The sequence below is a fragment of the Octopus bimaculoides genome, chromosome 14 (genome assembly GCF_046866305.1).
Source record: "Octopus bimaculoides isolate indiv1 chromosome 14, ASM4686630v1, whole genome shotgun sequence".
Classification (NCBI taxonomy): domain Eukaryota; kingdom Metazoa; phylum Mollusca; class Cephalopoda; order Octopoda; family Octopodidae; genus Octopus; species Octopus bimaculoides.
This window is the reverse complement of record NC_142941.1, coordinates 22072186-22093295: the sequence shown is the minus strand read 5'-3', so window position 1 is coordinate 22093295 and position 21110 is coordinate 22072186. Positions and strand designations below refer to the sequence as shown.

General features: G+C 35.2%; 1 protein-coding gene across 5 annotated transcripts in view; it reads left to right on the top strand.

The window, feature by feature from the left end:
* LOC106875078 (uncharacterized) overlaps nucleotides 1–21110 on the top strand; it is a 97897-nt gene that overhangs the window by 8912 nt on the left and 67875 nt on the right. Inside the window, exons 2-3 of one of the 5 annotated variants that reach the window (XM_089362505.1) lie at nucleotides 6395–6565; nucleotides 11642–11693. The exons of 2 other annotated variants lie outside the window; for them this stretch is intronic. The gene's annotated coding sequence lies outside the window, so the exon portion shown is untranslated. The remainder of the gene's footprint in view (nucleotides 1–6394; nucleotides 6566–11641; nucleotides 11694–21110) is intronic. 2 more of the 5 variants (XM_089362504.1, XM_052972749.2) reach the window with 2 other exon arrangements.

Sequence of the window (21110 nt, the reverse complement as noted above, 5' to 3'; positions counted from 1 at the left end):
TAAACAGACTAAAGAATAAAATAAAGTGATAAGGAGGTTAAGACTGACTATTTCGGTACTTTTCAACTGCTTCCTTGTTTTTTTTAAGGGTCTAAATTACCTTCCTTCTCTCTTTACAAAACAACTGCCCCATCCTAATCTAGAATGAGCTATTTAAAGTTAATTTATTACCATCTAGATTTTATATGCTCCTTTGAAACAATATGTAAAAGATAAGTTAGTAGTCATCCTTGCCCTATACAACTACCCACATGGTAGGGTACATTGTTTTATATAAATACACACACACGTGCGCACAAGAGAGTGCTGAAAAGTTCCTGGTTTTGAGTAAAAGAAAATACAGGAGGATCAGTTAATTATGATTTGATTCAACATATTCCCCTCTCAGGTCCACATATTTATTGCAATGGTCCTTCAGTTTTTCTAAGCCCTGCAGGAGAACTTGGAAGGTTGGGTCTCCGACCAGACCTTTCGCAATACCCTTAGAACCAGGAACTTTTCAGCACCCCTCAAGGGACAGTACACACGGCATATACACTTGCTTAGATGCAGGGATAGGGAGAATTCTACTTCTTTGTCTGATATCCTCTGGAGACTTTGTGACCTCCAGAATGAAACTCTTAACATTGAATGGACCATTATCGACAGGGCTCCACCTTACACACCAAACACCTGCTGTATCTATCAACAGGAAATGCCATCTTATTGTTGTTATCGGAGATACACCCTCCTGGTGAACTGCAAACCAATGGCCACCAACAATCCAACTATACACCTTAACATTGACTGCACCTTAACACTGGCTGCCCCATAACCAAGGATAGGGTTCCTAAACACTGATGACTACACAGACCACAGGCTGACCTTCCAACCTTATGCATCCCTTGTTACCCCTTACATTTGCCTCCATATACATGGGTGTGCATATGCACAAACACACACTTACACACAGGGCTGGCTCAAGATACCAGCAACTCGAGCAGTTGCCTGGGGCACCATGTGCTAGGGGGTGCCAAGGAGGGCATTACAAAGACAAGCAGATTAACACAACCATAAACTTGTACACACCGAAGTTCAGCTTGCCCAGGGCTCCAGCAACCCTAGGGCCGGCCCTGCATAGACACACATGCATCTATGTACATATGCTTCTCTCTTGCTCTGTCTCACACCACCAAACATCAGTCCAGTGTCGATCTTCCCTAACCAATACTGTTGCAACTATACTAACATACATCTCTCATGTTCACGCATATAAGTACTAAAAGCATGCACATACACACACACACACACATATGTACATGCATAAACACATACACACACACACACACACACACACATGCATATATGTTCTTCCACACAAACACATACATTCACATATAAGTACAGGAATGTGCATACACACTCATACATCCACAAACACCCATATATGCATCCTGAACACAACCACACTTAAGCATATACAGCAGGCACTAATGCACACATTTGCACTGACACACACACATTCATACAACTGATATACACAGCTGGCACATAGACCTAAATATTCATCATCATCATTGTTTAATGTCCGCTTTCCATGCTAGCATGGGTTGGACGATTTGACTGAGGTGGCTACACCAGGCTCCAATCTGATTTGGCAGAGTTTCTACAGCTGGATGCCCTTCCTAATGCCAACCACTCCGAGAGTGTAGTGGGTGCTTTTACGTGCCACCGGCACAAAGGCCAGTCAGGCGGTACTGGCAACGGCCATGCTCGAAATGGTGTATTTTATGTGTCACTTGCACAGGAGCCAGTCCAGCGGCACTGGCAACGATCTCACTTGAATGTCTTTTCACATGCCACTGACACAAGTGCCAGGAAGGCAACATTGGTAACGATCACGCTCAAATGGTGCTATTTACGTGCCACCGGCACGGAAGCCAGACAGCTGCTCTGGCAACGATCACGCTCAGACGGTGCTCTTAGTGTTCCACTGGTACAGGTGCCATCACGATTTCGCTTTCGCTTGCCCCAACAGGTCTTCACAAGCTGAGTTTAGTGTTCAATGAAAGAGACGTTGGCATGAGTGCGAGTCTACAAATTTAGTTCGGTGCATATGAATACTCAAACATGGCTGATATGCACCTGCACCCACACGTACACACACCCCAGCAAACACAGATGAGCTGATGCCATCAGCTCTCACCCACACATCAGCTCACACACATTGGACACCCACATCGATGCACTCATACAGCTTGTATACACGTCACACAGTCCCAAGAAATTCTCCTTTCTAATGCATCTGGTGTCACTGGATTATCATTCTCACTTTAACAACACCTTATGACCTATCTTGGTGGCTGACAGAAACTGGGCTGCTGCCAACAGCAGCTCAGTTTCTGTCAGCCATCTTGGAGTTCCTGTATTTCTCCATTTAATTATCTGATTCTGAAGAAGCTAAGTTTCTGTAAGAAGTCTATGAAACTTGCATGGAGCCAAATCAATCTTCAATAATAATAATAATAAGAGCACTCAGAGAATGCAAGCCTCTGCCAAGGCAACACCAATGTCCTCTCAACAATTATTTTTAAAATGAGAATATCTGAAATAAATTCAACTGCTCTCACTAACGAGAATACTAAAAATGAACCTGACCGCTTTCAAAAATTAAGTGAAAAAACAGGCAAAATAATCCAGAATCCTTGTCCAGTACCCGATCAATCCCAATGGTAGTCATGGAATATGAAGGTGGCTGTAGAAAATTTAGTAACTGTATTAAATAGTTTATCCTTATCTAATATAAGCCAAAGTTAACAAATTCACCATTCAAAATAGTGTATCCTTATCTAATATAAGCCAAAGTTAACAAATTCACCATTCAAAATAGTTTCAAAGGCAGAAGTAATAATAAGTTCTACTCGGGAATTTTTAAATGAATAGCATGAGACCTTTTGGTTTTCTCTTCTCTTAAATTTCGGCCTTCTTTTAGTATCCCTGTTGTTTTAGATTGATATATAGATGTATGTATATATGTAAGTATACTGTAAAGTGTTAATATGTATGTATAATATATATATTATAAAAATATGTTAGTGTTATTTAATTACTGAACTGTTTTGCTGCTGTTTGTTTATGTAGTTTGATTTCTTTATCCATCAATTTCTACTAAGATAGAGATGCGAGTAAAATTAATAATAGAGAAACGAAAATAAAACTTTGGAAACAGTCTGAAGGGCGATAATTGAGAAAAACTTGAAAGTCAACATAAGATCGTAATCATGTAAAGTAAATATAACAAATAATCCAGAATCCTTGTCCAGTACCAGATCGATCCCAAAATCTAATCAGTTCGTGCCAGTCACAAGGCCAAACATCCCTGAAAGTTTCATCCAAATCCATCCCGCAGTTCTTGAGATATCTTGTCCACAGACAAACAAACAAACACAACTGAAACAATACCTCCAGCTTTGCTAAGGCAGAGGTAATAATAATGATATATATGTGTGTGTATATGTGTGCATATATGTGTGTGTATATGTGTGCATATATGGTGCTGTTACCACATAAAAAGCACCCAGTATACTCTGTAAAGTGTTTGGCATTAGGAACAGCATCCAGCCAAAACAGACTATGGAACCTGGTGCGGCATCTGGCCTTGTCAGCTCTTGTCAAGCCATCCAACCCATGCCAGCATGGAAAACAGACATTAAATGATGATGATGATATACATACATATATATATTAGGTCATCCCATAAATAGTGTCTGAAATACATATGTAATTTCTATCAAATTTTACAGTATTTTAAAATTGTCAAATGGTATTAATTGAGACTCATATGAATTTGGAAACCTTTAGCTTAATATTTCTTTTTACAAAATAATCTAACCGAAGTAATTACTAATATTAATTCCTCAAAGATGGATGTATTGAAGGAGCATTTAAGGCACATTTATGCTTTGTGGGTTCAATAAGGGGGACAGTGCAACAGAAGCAACCCAAAATATCCATTCAGTTTGTGGGTAAGAGTGCTTGAACGAAAGAAGTTGCAGAAGATGGTTTGCAAAGTTCAAAAATGGTGAGTTCAGTCCAAGAGAGAGGTCACGAACAGGACGCCCTGTTGAATTTGACTATTAGCTTCTTTTGTCACAGCTTAAGAAGGATAATGCTGTGTCAGTTAAAGAATTGGCAAGCAAGCTCAATTCAAGCCATTCAACTATTCACTGCCATCTTCAACAGCTTGAAAAAGTGCCCAAACTTGGAAAATGGGTTCTCCATGATTTGACAGATGCCAACCGAAAATCACAAGTGGACATTTGCTCATCTCTTCACTCTCATGAATGTATCTCACCATTTTTGAACAGATTAGTGACTGATGATGAAAAATTGGTTTTTATGAAAATGTTAAGTGACGCAGGCAATGGAGGACAGGCTAAACCACAATCCAAAAGGGACTTCCATGCAAAAAAGGTTCTTCTTTCTGTTTGGTGAAATTGCATTGGAGTGGTCCACTTCAAGCTGCTACCAACAAAAAAAAAACAATTATTACTCACACCTATTGCCAACAATTAGAGCATTTGGATGCTGCTTTGAATGAAGAAAAAAGCCTACTTTGATGAATCGTAAGGGATTGATGTTTCATCATGATAATGCAAGGCCCTACACTGCAAAGATTACATCAGAAAACATCGAAGAATTTGACTGGGAAAAAATCCCTCACACACCTTATTACCCAGACCTCACTCCTGATTACCATTTGTTACAGAATCCTTTAGATGGATTAGTACTCAAAAGTCACAAAGAGGTCAAAATTGACTTCTCTTCCTTCTCATCAAAATCAAAAGAGTTTTTCACCAATGAAATTAAAAAAACTAATGAGTAGATGGAAAGAAGTCATCCATAATGATGGGAGTTATAAACAGGATTACATTTTAATAAATTGTAAAAGTAAATCACTTTTTCCTTTACCCAAAATTATATATATATGTATATATGTATGTTGCTGTATGGTAAGAAGTTTGCTTCCCAACCACCTAGTTCCAGGTTCAGTCCTACTGTGTGACACCTTGGGCATGTGTCTTCAACTATACCCTCAGGCCAGTCAAAGCCTTGTTTGTGGATTTGGTAGAGGGAAGCTGAAAGAAAGCCATCATATATATGTGTGTGTGTGTGTGTGTGTCTTTGTTGTCCCCCACCAAAACTTGACAACTGGTGTTTGTCAGTTTACATCCCCATAACTTAGCAGTTCAGCAAGAGACCAATAAAACTTGTGTTTTCAGTACTCTGCAATTACATCATTCACTCCACTCCATTCTTTAATTATCTCATTTTGAATATATTCTCATAATGATATTTTTAGCATGAATCTTTTTATGGCCCTTTGCATCTTAGCCAATCAATGTTCTATACTCTTCATAGTAGCCCATGGCTCAGTTTAAGAGTGCAGGTAGGATGATGCTATTGAAGAGTCTGGTGTGTATGGTATTGTCTAGCTTTGTTTTGAGTATATCCTTTATTGAGTTAAACACCTTCCATCCTGTCTTTATTCTCAGCACATATTCACTGTGTGCCCTATGTTGACATACTCCTTTACCGCCTTGATTTCATTGTTTCCCACCTCTAATCAGCCTTTTGCTACATCTTCCGACAGCATATATTTTGTATTTATGCAGTTCATTTTAAGACCTACTACTAAGCTCTGAGTGTTCAATTCTGTCAGCATGGTCTGCATCTAGTCTGTGATTTCAGTGATGAGTACAATGTCATCTGTGAATTGGAGGTGTGTTGTTTGCTGCTGATGTTAACACCACCTGTTCAGCCAATGTCCTTGATGACCATTTCTAAACATGCGGTAAAAAGCTTGAGAGAGATGATTTCTCCTTGCTTGACACACTTCTCAGTTGGGACCCTTACTGGTGATGATAGCAGAGTTATTGCTGTTCTGCATTCACAGTTCACATCTCTAAGTAGTTTGATGTATTGCACCTCAACAACTTGCATTTCCAGAGATTTCAATACTGTGTTTGAAGGCCTTTTTGTTATCAACAAAAGTGATACAGAAGAAGCTAGTATTCATTCGCTCATTCTATGAGCTGTATTAGAATGAATATGTGATCTATCATACTCTAGTTCTTATAAAAATTTGCTTGCTCTCTCATGGTGTCTATTCAGGTACTGATGTTGTAAACAGCCAACGGACTAATTAATATCAAGGTTAAATAACACAGTATCCTGTGTTCTAATACAACATCCACTTTAAGTAGGATATAAAAATTTGCTTTTAGTATTAATACTGCTTTTGTTGCCATTAATAATGTAGTGCTCTAACAATGTCCATATTAAGTTGGATATAACGGTTGCCTCTTGGTATTAATACTGCTTCTCTTGCTGAAATTCTATATATTGTTGACAGGGAGATTCAGCTGTTATCTTGCTTCCAGACGTCTGCCACTGAAGAGCCCAGGCAGGGCAAAATCACGTGGTCTGGCAGCTCCAGCAGCCACAACAGATGGTACTCATATGTCATTGACATAAATACAAGTGCTTTTATGCAATATGAGTCCTTATAACAAGTCCTCTCAAGGTAAATGATGCAGTATTCTGTGTTCTAACACAACATCCATGTTAAGTTGGATATAAAGATTGCCTTAATACTGCTTCTATTGCTATTAATTATATATATGTGTGTATCATCATCATTTAACGTCCGCTTTCCATGCTAACATGGGTTGTATATATATACCATCATTTACACACACACACATACAAGGTGTTCGGTTGAATTAGAAAAAAGTGTTTATAATGTCAAGGAAAGTTCTTTATGCATATTTTATGCATAAATTCTTGTTTTAGGCTCTTATCATTAACTAGCTTCACCTATTTTGTTTACTTAACAAACTAACAGTCACAATTCTTGTTGAACTTTATACTTACTGCTCTGTTCATGATCAGAATCAAACTAATCACTGCTCCAGGATCCAGTTTATTATCTACCTATGTCAATGACATTATGCTGGATCAGCAATTCTCTTTTTAGCTACGAACACCCTTTGATTCCTAATTTACTTCAGTGGACCCCCATAACCATTCAATGATTTTAAAAATCCTATTATATTTTTATAATGAAATATTATTAGGAAACGTATAAAAAGATTGTTAAAATATTTTGTATATTGTAGAAGTATAACCAGTTTATTGCACATAAATTTTACCAACAAAATCTTATGTGGACCCCAGTTGAGAGCCACTGTACTAGATGATTTTATTACCTAATTTACATCTGAATAATCAGCTGAAATCAAATTTTGTATTTTGAATCTACCAATAAAATTGCATTTTAATATTGATTTCAATCTCATCTGGATGGTAACAGCATTAATATACTGAATTGATATAACTGAATATTAACCATACATTTCGATTTAAACAATTTGGCACTGTTTACAACTACAGTGAAACAGTTTTTTGTTTCTAAAATGTACAGACAACTGAATCTGTACATTTATCTGACCTTTCTCAATAGTTTTGTATTCATTACACAATTGTTCTTGTTAAAATAAACAAAATTACATAGACCATCCAAGTCCAAAATTAAACATTATTTTAGAACTTTTTTCATGATGAAACTATGCTTTATGTATTATGGCTTATAATGAACTATTTCTATAATAAGATTTAAATAATATGGAAATACCCATTGCCTCAATTTCATAACTTAGCTGTAGTGATTTTGAATAGAGACTGATTGTTGATAAGCAAATGTGCCCAGCATCTTCCAGAAATAATATTTCCAAAGCTGTGATGATGATATGCAAATTTGGGTCCCAGAAAAATTTTAAAACAAGAAGTCTGATTCATTTTGATTTTTGTACTAAAAATATGGCTCTTGTGCACATGCAGAGAAATTCCAACGCAACTACATCTTTCCATCTTCACCCATCCCATCTTAAAGCTAACTCCAAATTTTATCTTAACAGCTATAAACTCTTAACACTAATCCCTAACCTGACCAAACCCCTACCCACAAGTAACTAAATCTAACCAATTTCATAAATTGTGACAAAGATTTTATTGAATATTACTGCATGCATAAAAACTAAAATGTATCGAACCATCTATTTGTTTTGAAAATTTTGTTTTAGACCTTAAAATGCAGGATTTCAATGATGTGTCCTTTATACATATATATATATATATATATATATATATATATATATATACTTATAACAATAGGTTTTGATATGTGGGAGATTTGTCTGGTGTTTCTAGCAAGTTAAATGACTGTAGAAACTCCCTTGGAGAGGTGTTTTAGACTACTCACTCAGAGTATGAGTTCAAAGCTCAGAAAAGACATTTTTTGCTCCTCTTCAGTCATTATGTAGCTGAAAAAAATTGGTATCATTTTGATATTATTGGGGAATTGTTATCAGGAAAGCCTAACTTAGTCTTTTTATTGATGCATGCATTTATCCTTCTTTCTGATGCTAATCATTCAACTAAAAAAGACAATGGTATTTGATTTTCAATTAGGCAACATGGGGTGAGCAAGCTGTCTTTATTGACTATTGGTTTTAAACTGATGACCGTATGTTCAGTAGTCCAGAATTTTAAAATCACAACCACAGTACCTTTTTAATTTGGATATTAATTATTCTTTGTAAATATTTGGAAGACAATTTGGATTTGATTGTAGATTCTTATATTTGCTTTCTATAATTTAGACTTAACATGAATTATAATTTGAAGAAAGCATATGAAATGTTTCATATTTCACAGTTAAAATGACAGTGTAAATAGACACTGCAGGTTGGTTTACTTCACTGCAGTAAGAACCAGTGCCATTATAACATTGAGTGTGCCATTTGGTATGGCCAGATGAGGTAAAACCCACTGGGTTCACCTATAGACCTAAAATTATCACAGCAGAAACCATTACTTTTGACAGTACCTGAGCATTTAACTCTGCCTCCTACAAGCAACTACTATGTAGAAATAGAACCTGTTGTTAAACTAGACAAACTGAGACAAGTAGGAAAAAAGAAAAGAAAGACATTACCCAAGCTCCCTTTATTTTCTGAAGTACTCTTGGTTGGCACTGAGCAAACTTGTAACATAAAATAGTTTGTCAAAATACATAGGAGCAAACCTGCAGGTACAGCACACCAGATAAGCCATGTTGATGCAATATTCAGTCTGTCAATTTGGATTTTGTTGTTTAACCTAGATCAGTTCCAATCAAACTTGTTCGGCTGCAACTGTTTTGTTTTTTTGTTTTCAGAAATAACATATTTTGGACCACTTTGCTAAATGTGTCCTTCCTATTTTTTAAGACAGTTAGGTGTGATGTAAGTGAAATTGGCTGTTATTTCTACCACATCAATATGGGTTCTTAAAGGGTTCCATTCATGTGGTTTTCACTTATGATGGTTAGAATTTGTTGAGGAAATTTTAAGAATGTCACACAGCTACATAAGAGCTCCTTCACTAGTGGTAAAGACAGTGTAGCAGATACAAGTAGTGAGTAAATGATGCAAATTGAGAGGTGGAGAGACTCTAGTAGATACATGGATTGTTTTAGTGTTATAGACATGGAATTTTAAGGAGAATGAAAGCCATTACTTTACAATGAACCAATAATGACAAATTAGAAATCATGCTTATTCAGTAGATATTGGTTCGTGGTGTTATGTTTGAATTAAGTATTGCTGTAGAGCTCTGTAGAAGGGAGGCAAGTACAGTTTGACTATGCAAAACTCACTTTTTGCTTGATCTACTACATATGTGGAAAATTCTGTCTGTGGGTGTGTTTGTGGAGTTGTTAGCTAACTCCTGCTACATTGTTTTGTTGATTTTGATGAAACTTGACATGTTAGTAGAACTCTTGTCTGGAAATCTCATGGAATACTCAAATTGTTGAAAAAAAAAAATCGATAAAAGGGCCCCTGGAAGGGATCCTTATATATAGCCAAGGGAAATAACCCATTTATTTTCCTAAATTATTTGGTAAAAATGAAATTGAATATGCTTATTTCTTAGTATTCGAACTGTTAGAATTATTTTTGCAATTTACCCAGTACAACCCTTAAACAAGTAAATAGTATTTTCCTAAACAGTAGATCCACTTATTTTGGTTAGTGATTTATTCACAAATATACCATTGCTGGCACCCCTGAAGGTAATATTCTCTGGGAATGCACAAAAGCCCTTTTCAGAGTTATTTACTTTGAATTATTATCTCATATCTGATTAGCCTGTTATTAAGTAACATGCTTCACAATTTTAGTATACATACCTTATTAGTATTTCCTCTTATGTTCTGTATACTCTGGGAATACATTAAAGCCCTTTTTGGGGCTACTTTATTTGAACTCTTACTATCGGGTAAATAATTTCATGTTATTACATAACTGACTTCACAATTTGGGCATTCATAACTTATTGGGAATTCCTAAAAACAAGATCCTGTGTAAGACAGTTCAGTATTCTCTGTAAATGCACAAAAACCATTTTAAGGGCTGTATTTGTATTGTTATTGGATTAGCGAAACAATTATGAGAACGGTACCAAGAGATATGCCCCACTTTCCCGGGAATTACCAGGTACGTCAGCTAGCAATTTATGTCAGAATATATTTTTTCCATGGACAGTTATGTATCATTTAAAAGTTCTGGATGTAACCTTTCTTCTCATACTTTTATCAAAATCCGACACATACCATGCCAAGTCCCCTCAATCACCATCATATTCCCACTCGTTCACAATGTTTGTCCTGTTTTTGACTGCTGAACGGTAGCCCCTGTTCTTGTCCAATGCACTAGAGCACTATGACTAAATTTGTGTTGAAAATGATAGTCATGAAGAGAACTTTTTTTTTTATGTATAAAAATCAATGGGGGTAGGTCTGGTAATCGTTATGAAATATGAAAGTGAAAATTTTGATAATTTTCCTCAAGATTTTTATACTCTTTTACTTGTTTCAGTCATTTGACTGAGGCCATGCTGGAGCACCGCCTTTAGTCGAGCAAATCGACCCCAGGACTTATTCTTTGTAAGCCTAGTACTTATTCTATCGGTTTCTTTTGCTGAACCGCTAAGTTACGGGGACGTAAACACACCAGCATCAGTTGTCAAGCGATGTTGGGGGGGACAAACAGTGACACACAAACTTATACGCACACATACATATATATATATACATATATACGACGGGCTTCTTTCAGTTTCCGTCTACCAAATCCACTCGCAAGGCTTTGGTCGACCCGAGACTATAGTAGAAGACACTTGCCCAAGGTGCCACGCAGTGGGACTGAACCCGGAACCATTTGGTTCGTAAGCAAGCTACTTACCACACAGCCACTCCTACGCCTACTATAAGAAAGAAAAATTTCTCGTGAATTCAATATAGTCATTGCAAAATCTGGCTGCAGTATGGTGCAAAAGTGTAAAGACAATAAAAAGGGGACTGCTACAGCTGCTCGTGGGATTAACGTATACTTATGCAACTTTTCAAATGCCAGTTTGACAAGTAGTCTGCATGTGTGTGTGTGTGTGTGTGTGTAAGAAAAGAACAGAAAAGTACACTTTTATATTTTAAAAAGATTGGAAATTTATTAATTTTTAAATCCCCACCCCCTTCTTTGTTTCTTGCTTATAATTTAAGATATTGGAGAGCCAGAGATCATTGCTGGGATTTATCCAGTGATTTAAAAAATGTATGTAAATGATTTATTTATATAGCATATTTTTCTGTTAGTAAATGCTTTTTTTTTCTTACAAACACACACACACACACACACACATATATGGACTCACTTGATTTGGGGTGGGGAGGTTGAATTTAAATTACAGAATTTTTTGGTTGCTTAAATCTCAGCAATGGACCACCCTTGGGCTAAACAAAACCTGTGTATTACTTCTGCATCATCAATCCATAAAATGTGTTTATTGGGAGAAAAATATTAAAAAACATCAATACATGTTAGATTGACAAAGAAACAGAGAAGGTACCAGGTGGTCGTGAGCTGTGCTAGAAACACCAGCTAAATCTCCTTTAAACCACACATCTTTTTGTCTGAAAATATTTTCAAAAATTTTTTTTCTTTTTCACCAAAAGGTCTTCTCCCATCATTTGAAGTGTGTAGGGTAAAATAAATTGGCCAAAATCGGTCTGGTAGGGGTTGAAGGGGAGTGGGGGGAAAATCATAAAGTTTCTCAAAACATTTTTCATAAAAAGCTTCTCCCCATCATTTCCAAAGCCATGGTGAAAACAAAAATTGGGAAAATCCCTATCAAAATGGAGAAAATCCAACTTATATGGGTGTCCTGATCCAAAACTCCACCGATTAGCCATTTTTAATAATCCATTAAAATTTTATTGAAATGGTATCGTCCCAAAATCTCAGAATTTATATAGCTCCATACCTACTACAAATGTGCCAAAACTAAAGTTGTTGTGGCTTATAATTTGGGATTTAGCTAGGTCTGAAAATTGCAAAATTGAGTGGGGTTTTTTTTTTTTTTACATGCAACAAAATAGGCTTTATACAAATATTTTTTTAAATTGCCAAAAAATTAGTTTAATTTTCAAGAACCTGATAAAACAGGCAACTGCTATCCCATGAGCACTATTAATTTGTGAAATTTTTAAAGATGATTATCACCTCAGTTTCAAAGTTATAACATCACAAATATGGCTAATTATTCATTTAGGCTTAATTAGGCAAGATTACAACTAATTTGCTAGCCATTCAAATTGTCATATTTCCTAAAATATTCACCTAAATTTCACAAATGAGGTATCAAAATGTTTCTTTTTGGTTGCTCTAGAAAAAGTACAGTAGAAGTTAAATTTAAATATTTTCAAAAATTCATGATACCTATTTAAACATAGACAGTTGTGCACAATTCTTGATATATGGGCAGGTTTTTAGTAGAGGACATTTAGATTTATAGAGAGTGATCAATTATCAAGAGCTGAAGTATTTAATGAATGCAGAAACCAAACTATTGTGAAGAAGTGTTGGCCGTAGCAATAATGTGACAAGTTGTCATGAAAGTTTAACATTTGCAGCAAAAGTGTTGGTTTCTGCAGTGTCATACATACATAAAAAAGTGTGCATTGTTTTGTCCAAAATCATAGCATTGACCTATTAGATTATTTCCTTATACACAATATATACATATGTGCCACACCTACATCAACAGTAGGTATTCAGCTATGATATATTTACTCTAATCAGTTAGACAACAACTAAGACAAGAATTTGAAGGCAAAAGATATCTTGTTTTTATTAAATAAAATATTTTTTCTGCACAGTTCTGATTTATGTTAAATGATTACAGCTCAGGCCTTAAGTTTAGGTATTTTACTAAGGATTAAATTTAAATAGCTGATAAATTATTATTGAATTTAGTTTTTGTGAAGTGAATTCATATATGTTCTCTCCAAATACTAGCTCACTGTTTATCTGTCTTTTCCCTGTCTCTTTTGAGGACCTCATCCAATTACTACTTTCACAGTCTCAAAGAAGATTAAGTAATCTATGAGTTTTCACTTTCCTAATTTTTTTTTTAAATGGACCACACTAGTGATGAAATAGGAAGACAGTGTGTTAGCTATCTAGCTTGTGTTTATATTTGGTGGGGGTGATTATGCTTTTTAAGAATTACTCTATTTGTGATTGAAAAAAAATCATAATTTTTTTTTTATATAAAACATTAATTAGCACTGAAGACCTTGTCCAAAGAGAATGATAACTTTTGTGGATTACTTTGCTTTCCTTAAGATTTTGAAGGGAAGGACTGAATGAAGCCAGTGATATGAGATTGGGAGATAGCACAGCTAAAAAGTGAGCTAGTGTTTGGAAAATACTAAAATGGATACACTTGCAGCAAGACCCCTACTGAATTTTGAACCATAGCTCTCAGACTTTTCCAGTCCAGAACTCCAACCTAATGTACTTCTATAAAAGGAAAAGTGTTGCCTTGTAAAGCACTAATGCCTATGTGAATATGATTTAACCAATCAGTACAGGCTGACTTGTGATTGACATGGCAAATTTCAAAGAAAGTGTGCAAGTTTTCCTGTGAAATAGTTAGCTAAAGGTTCTATAAAAGTGGCTTACAGTTATAAAAAGCTGGAAAATTCAACCTCAGACCAAAGCTGCTCAACCATCTAGGTAAATCTATGTCACTCGGCTCAGCAAATTGGTCTCTCCCCCTTTTTGATTTGTCTTGTGTAACATGCTTCTGTTGTAGTCAACCAAAGTCATGTCAAGTAATGCTCATTATATGCATATTTTGTCTTCAAAGATTATGCACTACTTTCATAATCTAGCATGTTGTATTACAGAAGATTCCCAAGTGTTATGTTCGCTGACTGTTGTTCCATTAATTTATTGGGCGTACACTTGTAAATATATATGGGTTGATTAATAGAATATTTGAAACTCAATTAAATTTTAGTGTGGTTGTTGTCTTTGCACAGCTTAACTAACATTGTGAAGAGTTAAAAAAGAATACACAACTAACCACCACACTAAACACTTCTCAAGAAAATCATTTAGATATTTATGCTCCAAAGATGTGAGCAATATTCAGTGTTAGAGTGTAGTCTTTAAAGCTCCTTAGCAGTACATTTTGACCCTGAGAGAAAAAAAGTCTTTCTGAAAAAAATTTGGCTATAAGGAATATATAAGGTTTTGTATTTATCGCTAGTTAATGGAGATCATAATAGGGAAGAAAAATATTGGATATATATCTGGAGTAGAATCATTGGATAAAGCATTTAATAGAGTAGGGATTAAGAGAATACTGGGGATGATAGAAAGAGGAGACATATGTACATGAATTAAATTTTGTTGGAGTAATATAGTCATCAAACTCAGTGGGTCTGAGATCATTGTGTCAGAGGTGACAAAAGTGATCCAATGGTTGAAGTGTTAGTAATGAAAATGCTCATATCTGGAAGATTCCAAGACAGCTCACTCACTAAGTAACACCATCACCTCTTCAATTTTACTGAAACTTGACATAATGATAGATTTGAGGCAAAAATTAATTAGCAAATTTCCATCTAGATCTGACCAATTATTCAAAAGTTACAAGTGAGGTCATTTTGAGATCAAGCATTAACCTTGCATTCTTCAAGTTGTAACTTTTCCCTCTTGGTTGGAGCTATATAAAAGTATACATATTTAGAATCACAATGGTTTATGGATCACAAAGAGGACGTTGTTTTGATGTGTAATGAACAAAAATCTCTATAATAAATGAATATTTAAAATGACCATTTGACCGTTCAGAAGGATTTTGGAAAAATTCATTGAAGATAATAATGTTCCCCTGCCATTTTACTTTTGTAATTAGCTATAACAGATTTACACACAATCTATTGCATAGCTCAAAAACATAATTTAAGTAGTATTAACTTTTATTGTTTCCTTTGAAATTTAATTTCACCTTATTTCGTGGGCTAGGTATCCTAAGAGTTGGATGAGAAATATATGAAGGAGTTCTACAAATATTTATGATGCACTATATGCATTGTTACATTATATATTCAATATTTGGCTTGTTAAGCATCATTATGTATGTTTAACAGCATCTATGTTTTCCATTTATTTACCACTTTTTCCTACAGGTCATATGCTCTTATACAGTGAGAGAGAACTGAGCTTTAGATTATAAGGTAGATCATAGTACATATCTCCTTACAAAATGTGAATGTGAAATTTTGCTTGGATCCTCTGAAGAAATATAAGATGCTGGTATGTTTACGTCCCCGTAACTTAGCGGTTTGGCAAAAGAGACCAATAGAATAAGTACTAGGCTTACAAAGAATAAGTCCTGGGGGTCGATTTGCTCGACTAAAGGCAGTGCTCCAGCATGGCTGCAGTCAAATGACTGAAACAACTAAAGTAAATAAAAGAAAAAAAAATTTGTACACTGAAGGACATTTAGTATAAATATACAGTTTATTGTATAAATAATATTCACTTGAATAAACAATGCTCTTTATATTTATGTTGTTTACAGCTGGTATGACCCCTAAGCAAAAGATAAAACTTGTGACACCTCTGAACTGTTGAAGACAACAGAGAAAATGAAGAGATCTATAAAATTTGCATATAGAGTAGAACCTCTGGAAAATTGATCCTTCAGCAAGCTCCTAGCATGGCCGAAACAATTCTGAATGAAGCTTAAGTACTATTTATAACATTGTCCTGCATAGCTATGTGTATAATTATACTGAAGCTCCAAAATACATAGTTTAAAGATACCACTAATTATTAAAATGAAATATCCATAGCCTTGATATTTTATGACTTGCTAGCTATCAACTTGCCAATAACCTTTTCGCTTTTTTTTTTTTTTTTTTTTTTCAGTTTTGTTACCATGTAATTTAATGCTCTGAAGGATATTCAGTTTCACACATTGTAAATGGTGACCATGATAAAATTTGTAATTTTAGCTTGCTGTTTTGTGCTGCACTTAGCCTCAAGCATCAAGAGAGGTTCATGCCTCAAATTTTTTAAACACATCTGGTCTTTGGATGTTAAATTCATTTTAATTGATGCTACCTTGAAACTAGGTCCTGGGAAGGTTGGCTTAATCATACACATAGCCATTAAGAATACATGTTTATAAATATAGATATATAGTAATACTAAAGTAATTCAGAATTGTTTAGGTCACAATCAGAATTGTTGATGGACCTGTTTCCAGAAGTTCCACTCATATGTAGACTCTATAGATCCCTTCATTTTGTCTGTTGTCTTCAACAGTCCAATATCTTGCATTAGAAGAGAGATGGTGTAGATGTGACAGAAAGGGGATAGGGGCCATGCATGCAAGTTACAGGGTGATGCATATAGTAAAATGGAGAGGGTGGGTAGGTGGGTGAGTTCACAAGATTTTGGAAGGAGAGTAGGAGCTAGAGGTGGTGGGGCGAGCAATTTAAGGGTGTATTGTGTGCAGGTAGATAAGTGGATAGGTGAGGGAGAATGGAGGGAGGGGGACAAACAGTATTGAGCATAGGTAGGTTGTGGGGAGAGGGGGACACAGACATGGATTTTACTTTGCTAGGCAGGTCTTCTCAAGCGCAGCATATCACCAGTTGATTTGGTCCTTTCTCATCTCTGTAAGATCATTTCTTGCCACCTCATCCCACATCTTCCTGTGTCTTCCTCTGCCACGGGTTTCCTCCACATTTAGAGATTGGTACTGCTTTACGCAGCTGTCCTCATCCATATGCATTATGTCACCATACTGGTGTTGCCTTCTCTCTTACACCCCATTTTTCTCTTAAAACATTTACACTTTGTTGTACATGCACACTGACATTGCACAGCCAATGGAGTATGATGGCTTCATGGAAAATTGTCTAGATTCTTGGAAGGAGATACAAGGACAACTGAGAAGTTTGAAACAGTTGAAGCCCATGAATCTTCATTGCTTTACATTATGAAAATGTCTGACAATTTATACATATTAGGAAATCTTTTCATTGTCCAAGACTTCTAGGAATTAACCAACAAAAAAAGAACATAGAAAATTTTGATACTCAGATATACATAACAATGCAGGAACATGCCAAAGATATTGAATATATAATGTAATAATGTATATATATGACACAGTGTGTAACTGTAGAACTCTTTATACATTTCTCATCTGGTCCTCTTGAAATGAAGTGAAACGATATGTTTATAGTTAAAAATACTGGAATTCATACTACAAAAATCATGAGGTAGGGAAGCATTTTTATCCTCAATGAATTTTTCAAAAATCCCTCTGAGAGGTCAGAGTCAGTTCAAATATTCATTTATTATTGAAATTTTGATTCATCACAAATCAAAAACAATGACATTTTTGAAATCTATAAATTGCAATTTCAAATATGTGTTTTTATATAGTTACAACCAACATTCAAAAGGTTATTAAAATTTGAAAAATGCAAGGTCAACCAACATTTGATCTCAAAATGGCCTTGTAACTCTCGAACAGTTGTTCAGATTTAGCTAAAAATTTGGGGTCCTTTTTGGCCCCAAATCTGCCCTTGTATTAAGTTTCAACCAAGTTGAAGATGTGAAAGTGTTCTTTTCTAATTTTAACCCTTTAACATTTAAACCTGCCAGATCCAGCTTCACACGCCTATTCTACAATGTCATTATAAAAATAAACAATCATGTTATCAAAATCTTGAAACTATGAGATAATGCATGAATTATTCAAAACAATTTGAATAAATAACTATTGCATTTGACAGAGTAATCTGAATGCGAAGAGGTTGTCGGTGAACTGTCCTGGAATCGCCCATGTGTGACTGAGAACATTGCTAAAAGTAACAACACTCTATACTTGTAAATTGTCATCAAATCTACCTAGATCTCTGCTAATTCATTTTTATATTTATGTAGCTGCTTACATAAGAATTACCTCAATAAGTGTTGATTTAGTAAGACACAGATAGTTCATTGCATCTAAATAAACACATTCCTACACAGATATCACCTTTACTCTTAAAATCTCTACACAGGCTTCATTTATTTGCAACCTAGGTACCCACACCATATACTCATTGTGTTCATGAATTGGAAACCTTTTCCAATGGAGATGTGAGAACCTAATCTAGATCAGTAGCAGCAGTTAATGTTCCTCTGAACTAGCAAATTGTTTATTGTGCTTGCTTAATCTCACTTTGAGTGCCCTCCTCTCATCATTCCTACTATGTCACGCTAATCAAGCCTCATATTTAAATGCTTCCATACCTCCATCCCAGAAATAGAGGTTCCACATTTTCCTTACAGGCATAAACCAGCAATTAAATTAAACATTAATTACATTGTCTCCGTTTGTAGGAGGAATGCTAAGTCTATAGACACTGCTCATCTCAGTTGACACGTGTGTATGCTTGTATGGGACATGAAATATCTAAGGTTATACACATGTATTGGGTTATCCCATAAATAATGCGGTTTTTTCAATTGCACGAACTAAAAGTCAAGAGGGGGACAGGATAAACTACCTGCATCACCTTGCTTTAGAAGCAGATAATTATACTGTGTCCTTATTCTCAGTGCAAGTTTTGAAGAGTGCAGTTAGATTTTAACAGTTATGTTTTCAAAGCTATAATGGAAGTGACAAAGCATATTCGGCATATTTTTACTTTATGAGTTCAATAAAGGCAACAATGCAACGGAAAGTGCAAGGAATATTAATGCAGTATATGGGGGTCAGACAATAAGCGTAAGCCAATGTCATCGATGGTTCCAGACATTCCGAGCTGGAAACTACAGCCTAGAAGACCAGCCTCATCCTGGAAGATCTGTAGAGCTCGATGAGGATGTCCTGCAAACCTGGTGGAACAATATCTCATAACCGTTGAGGAACTAGCAGAGAATCTTGGATTTGATCGTTCAACCATTCATCGATACCTGCGTGCCATTGGAAAAGTCAGGAAATTGGGTCAATGAGTTCCTCACAAACTTTCCCAGTCTAATCCTGCGCAGAAAGTGAATGTGTGCACTTCTTCGCTGTCATGTCTCATAAATGAACCTTTTTTGGACCGAATAGTGACTGGTGATAAGAAATGGGTTCTCTGTAAAAATGTCAAGTGCCAAAGAGATTGGGTAAGGAAAGGAGAAACACCGGCATCACATGCTAAAGAAGGTCTTCGCCCACATAAGGTATCTGTTTGATGGGATATTTAACGTTTAGTCTGCCTTGAATTTTTAAACCAAAAGCAATCTACTGTGAGCAGCTTAAGTCAGCACTAGAAGAAAAACAACCATCTTTTGTTTCAAGAAGAAAGGTGTTCTTCCATTAAGATAATGCTCTTCTACATTTAACGAGGATGACATTCCAAAGACTGGAGCAGTTTGAATGGGAAACAATGCCTTGCTCACCATATTCGCCGGGCATTGCCCCATCTGATTATCATTTATTCCACAGCCATCATTTGGATGGAAAAAATATGAATCTTGTAGATGAAGTCAAAACAGTACTGGAGGAGTATTTTTTGTCACAGACAAGTGAATTTTGGAAGAGGGACCTTGCAAGTCTACCAGATAGATGGAAGAGCATTGTAGAAAATGAAGGAGAGTATATTTTAGATTAAAAAAGAACTTTGTTTATCTAAATTTTGAAAAATAAAAGAAGTATAAAAATAAAAACTGCATTATTTATGGGATGATCCAATATGATTATATCTGTTGATGGTTATAGTTGTTATTATACATAATAAATTATGTATATAACTCTCTGCATTTGTAATTTTATTGGTCTGTGCATGTGTGTGTATATACATAACAACATGAATGTGCTATTATTTTGGATAATGCAAATTGTGAAAGCTTTGATCCCTGCCTTAGTCATTTTACTTATTCCACAAATGTTTTGGGAAAAGTATGAGGACTACAACTACCTCCTCAAATTAAACTGGTTTACCATTTATTGATAGATTCCTCTGATGAGAAAATTTTAGCACTTGACTAATTACTACATATGGAATAATAAATATGATTTTAATCCAAAATTGAAGGTCTGCATAAATATATTTGAAATAGTTTATAGAATAGTTATCAAAAATAAATATGATTGTATGTAGACACATTTAAACCTATTTTAATATTGTAATAAAAAAATAAAGCTTGCTTACAATTTTAGTGCATTGTAAGCAAGGGTGATTTTGATCATTATTATAGTTTCATCATGCATGATATAGTTGAGATCTTGATATAACTCTTACTATGGTTGCTGTATTTATTTAAAAGAATTGTTAGTAAAAATAGCATGTCTAGCCATAGTGAATGGCATCTACTAGAGAAAATGATACCCAAGTAATTTTACAATATATCTCCAAATTGTATCAATCAGTGTAGGAAAAGAAATGATTTTGTATGAATAATGACTTTTTGTATTGGCATAAAGCATTAAACATACTATGTAAAAGTATAATCTTTTGAACCATCATACTATATGTGGGGTTTATTTTTCTGTGTTGGATCAATAAAAGAAAGTCAAACTGTGGTGAGCTTTGAATTTAAGGGTTAGAGGACAACTAACTACTGAGAAGCATTTAGGTTTGCATTCGTCTGTTTCTACATTTTAATGATAATGATATCAAT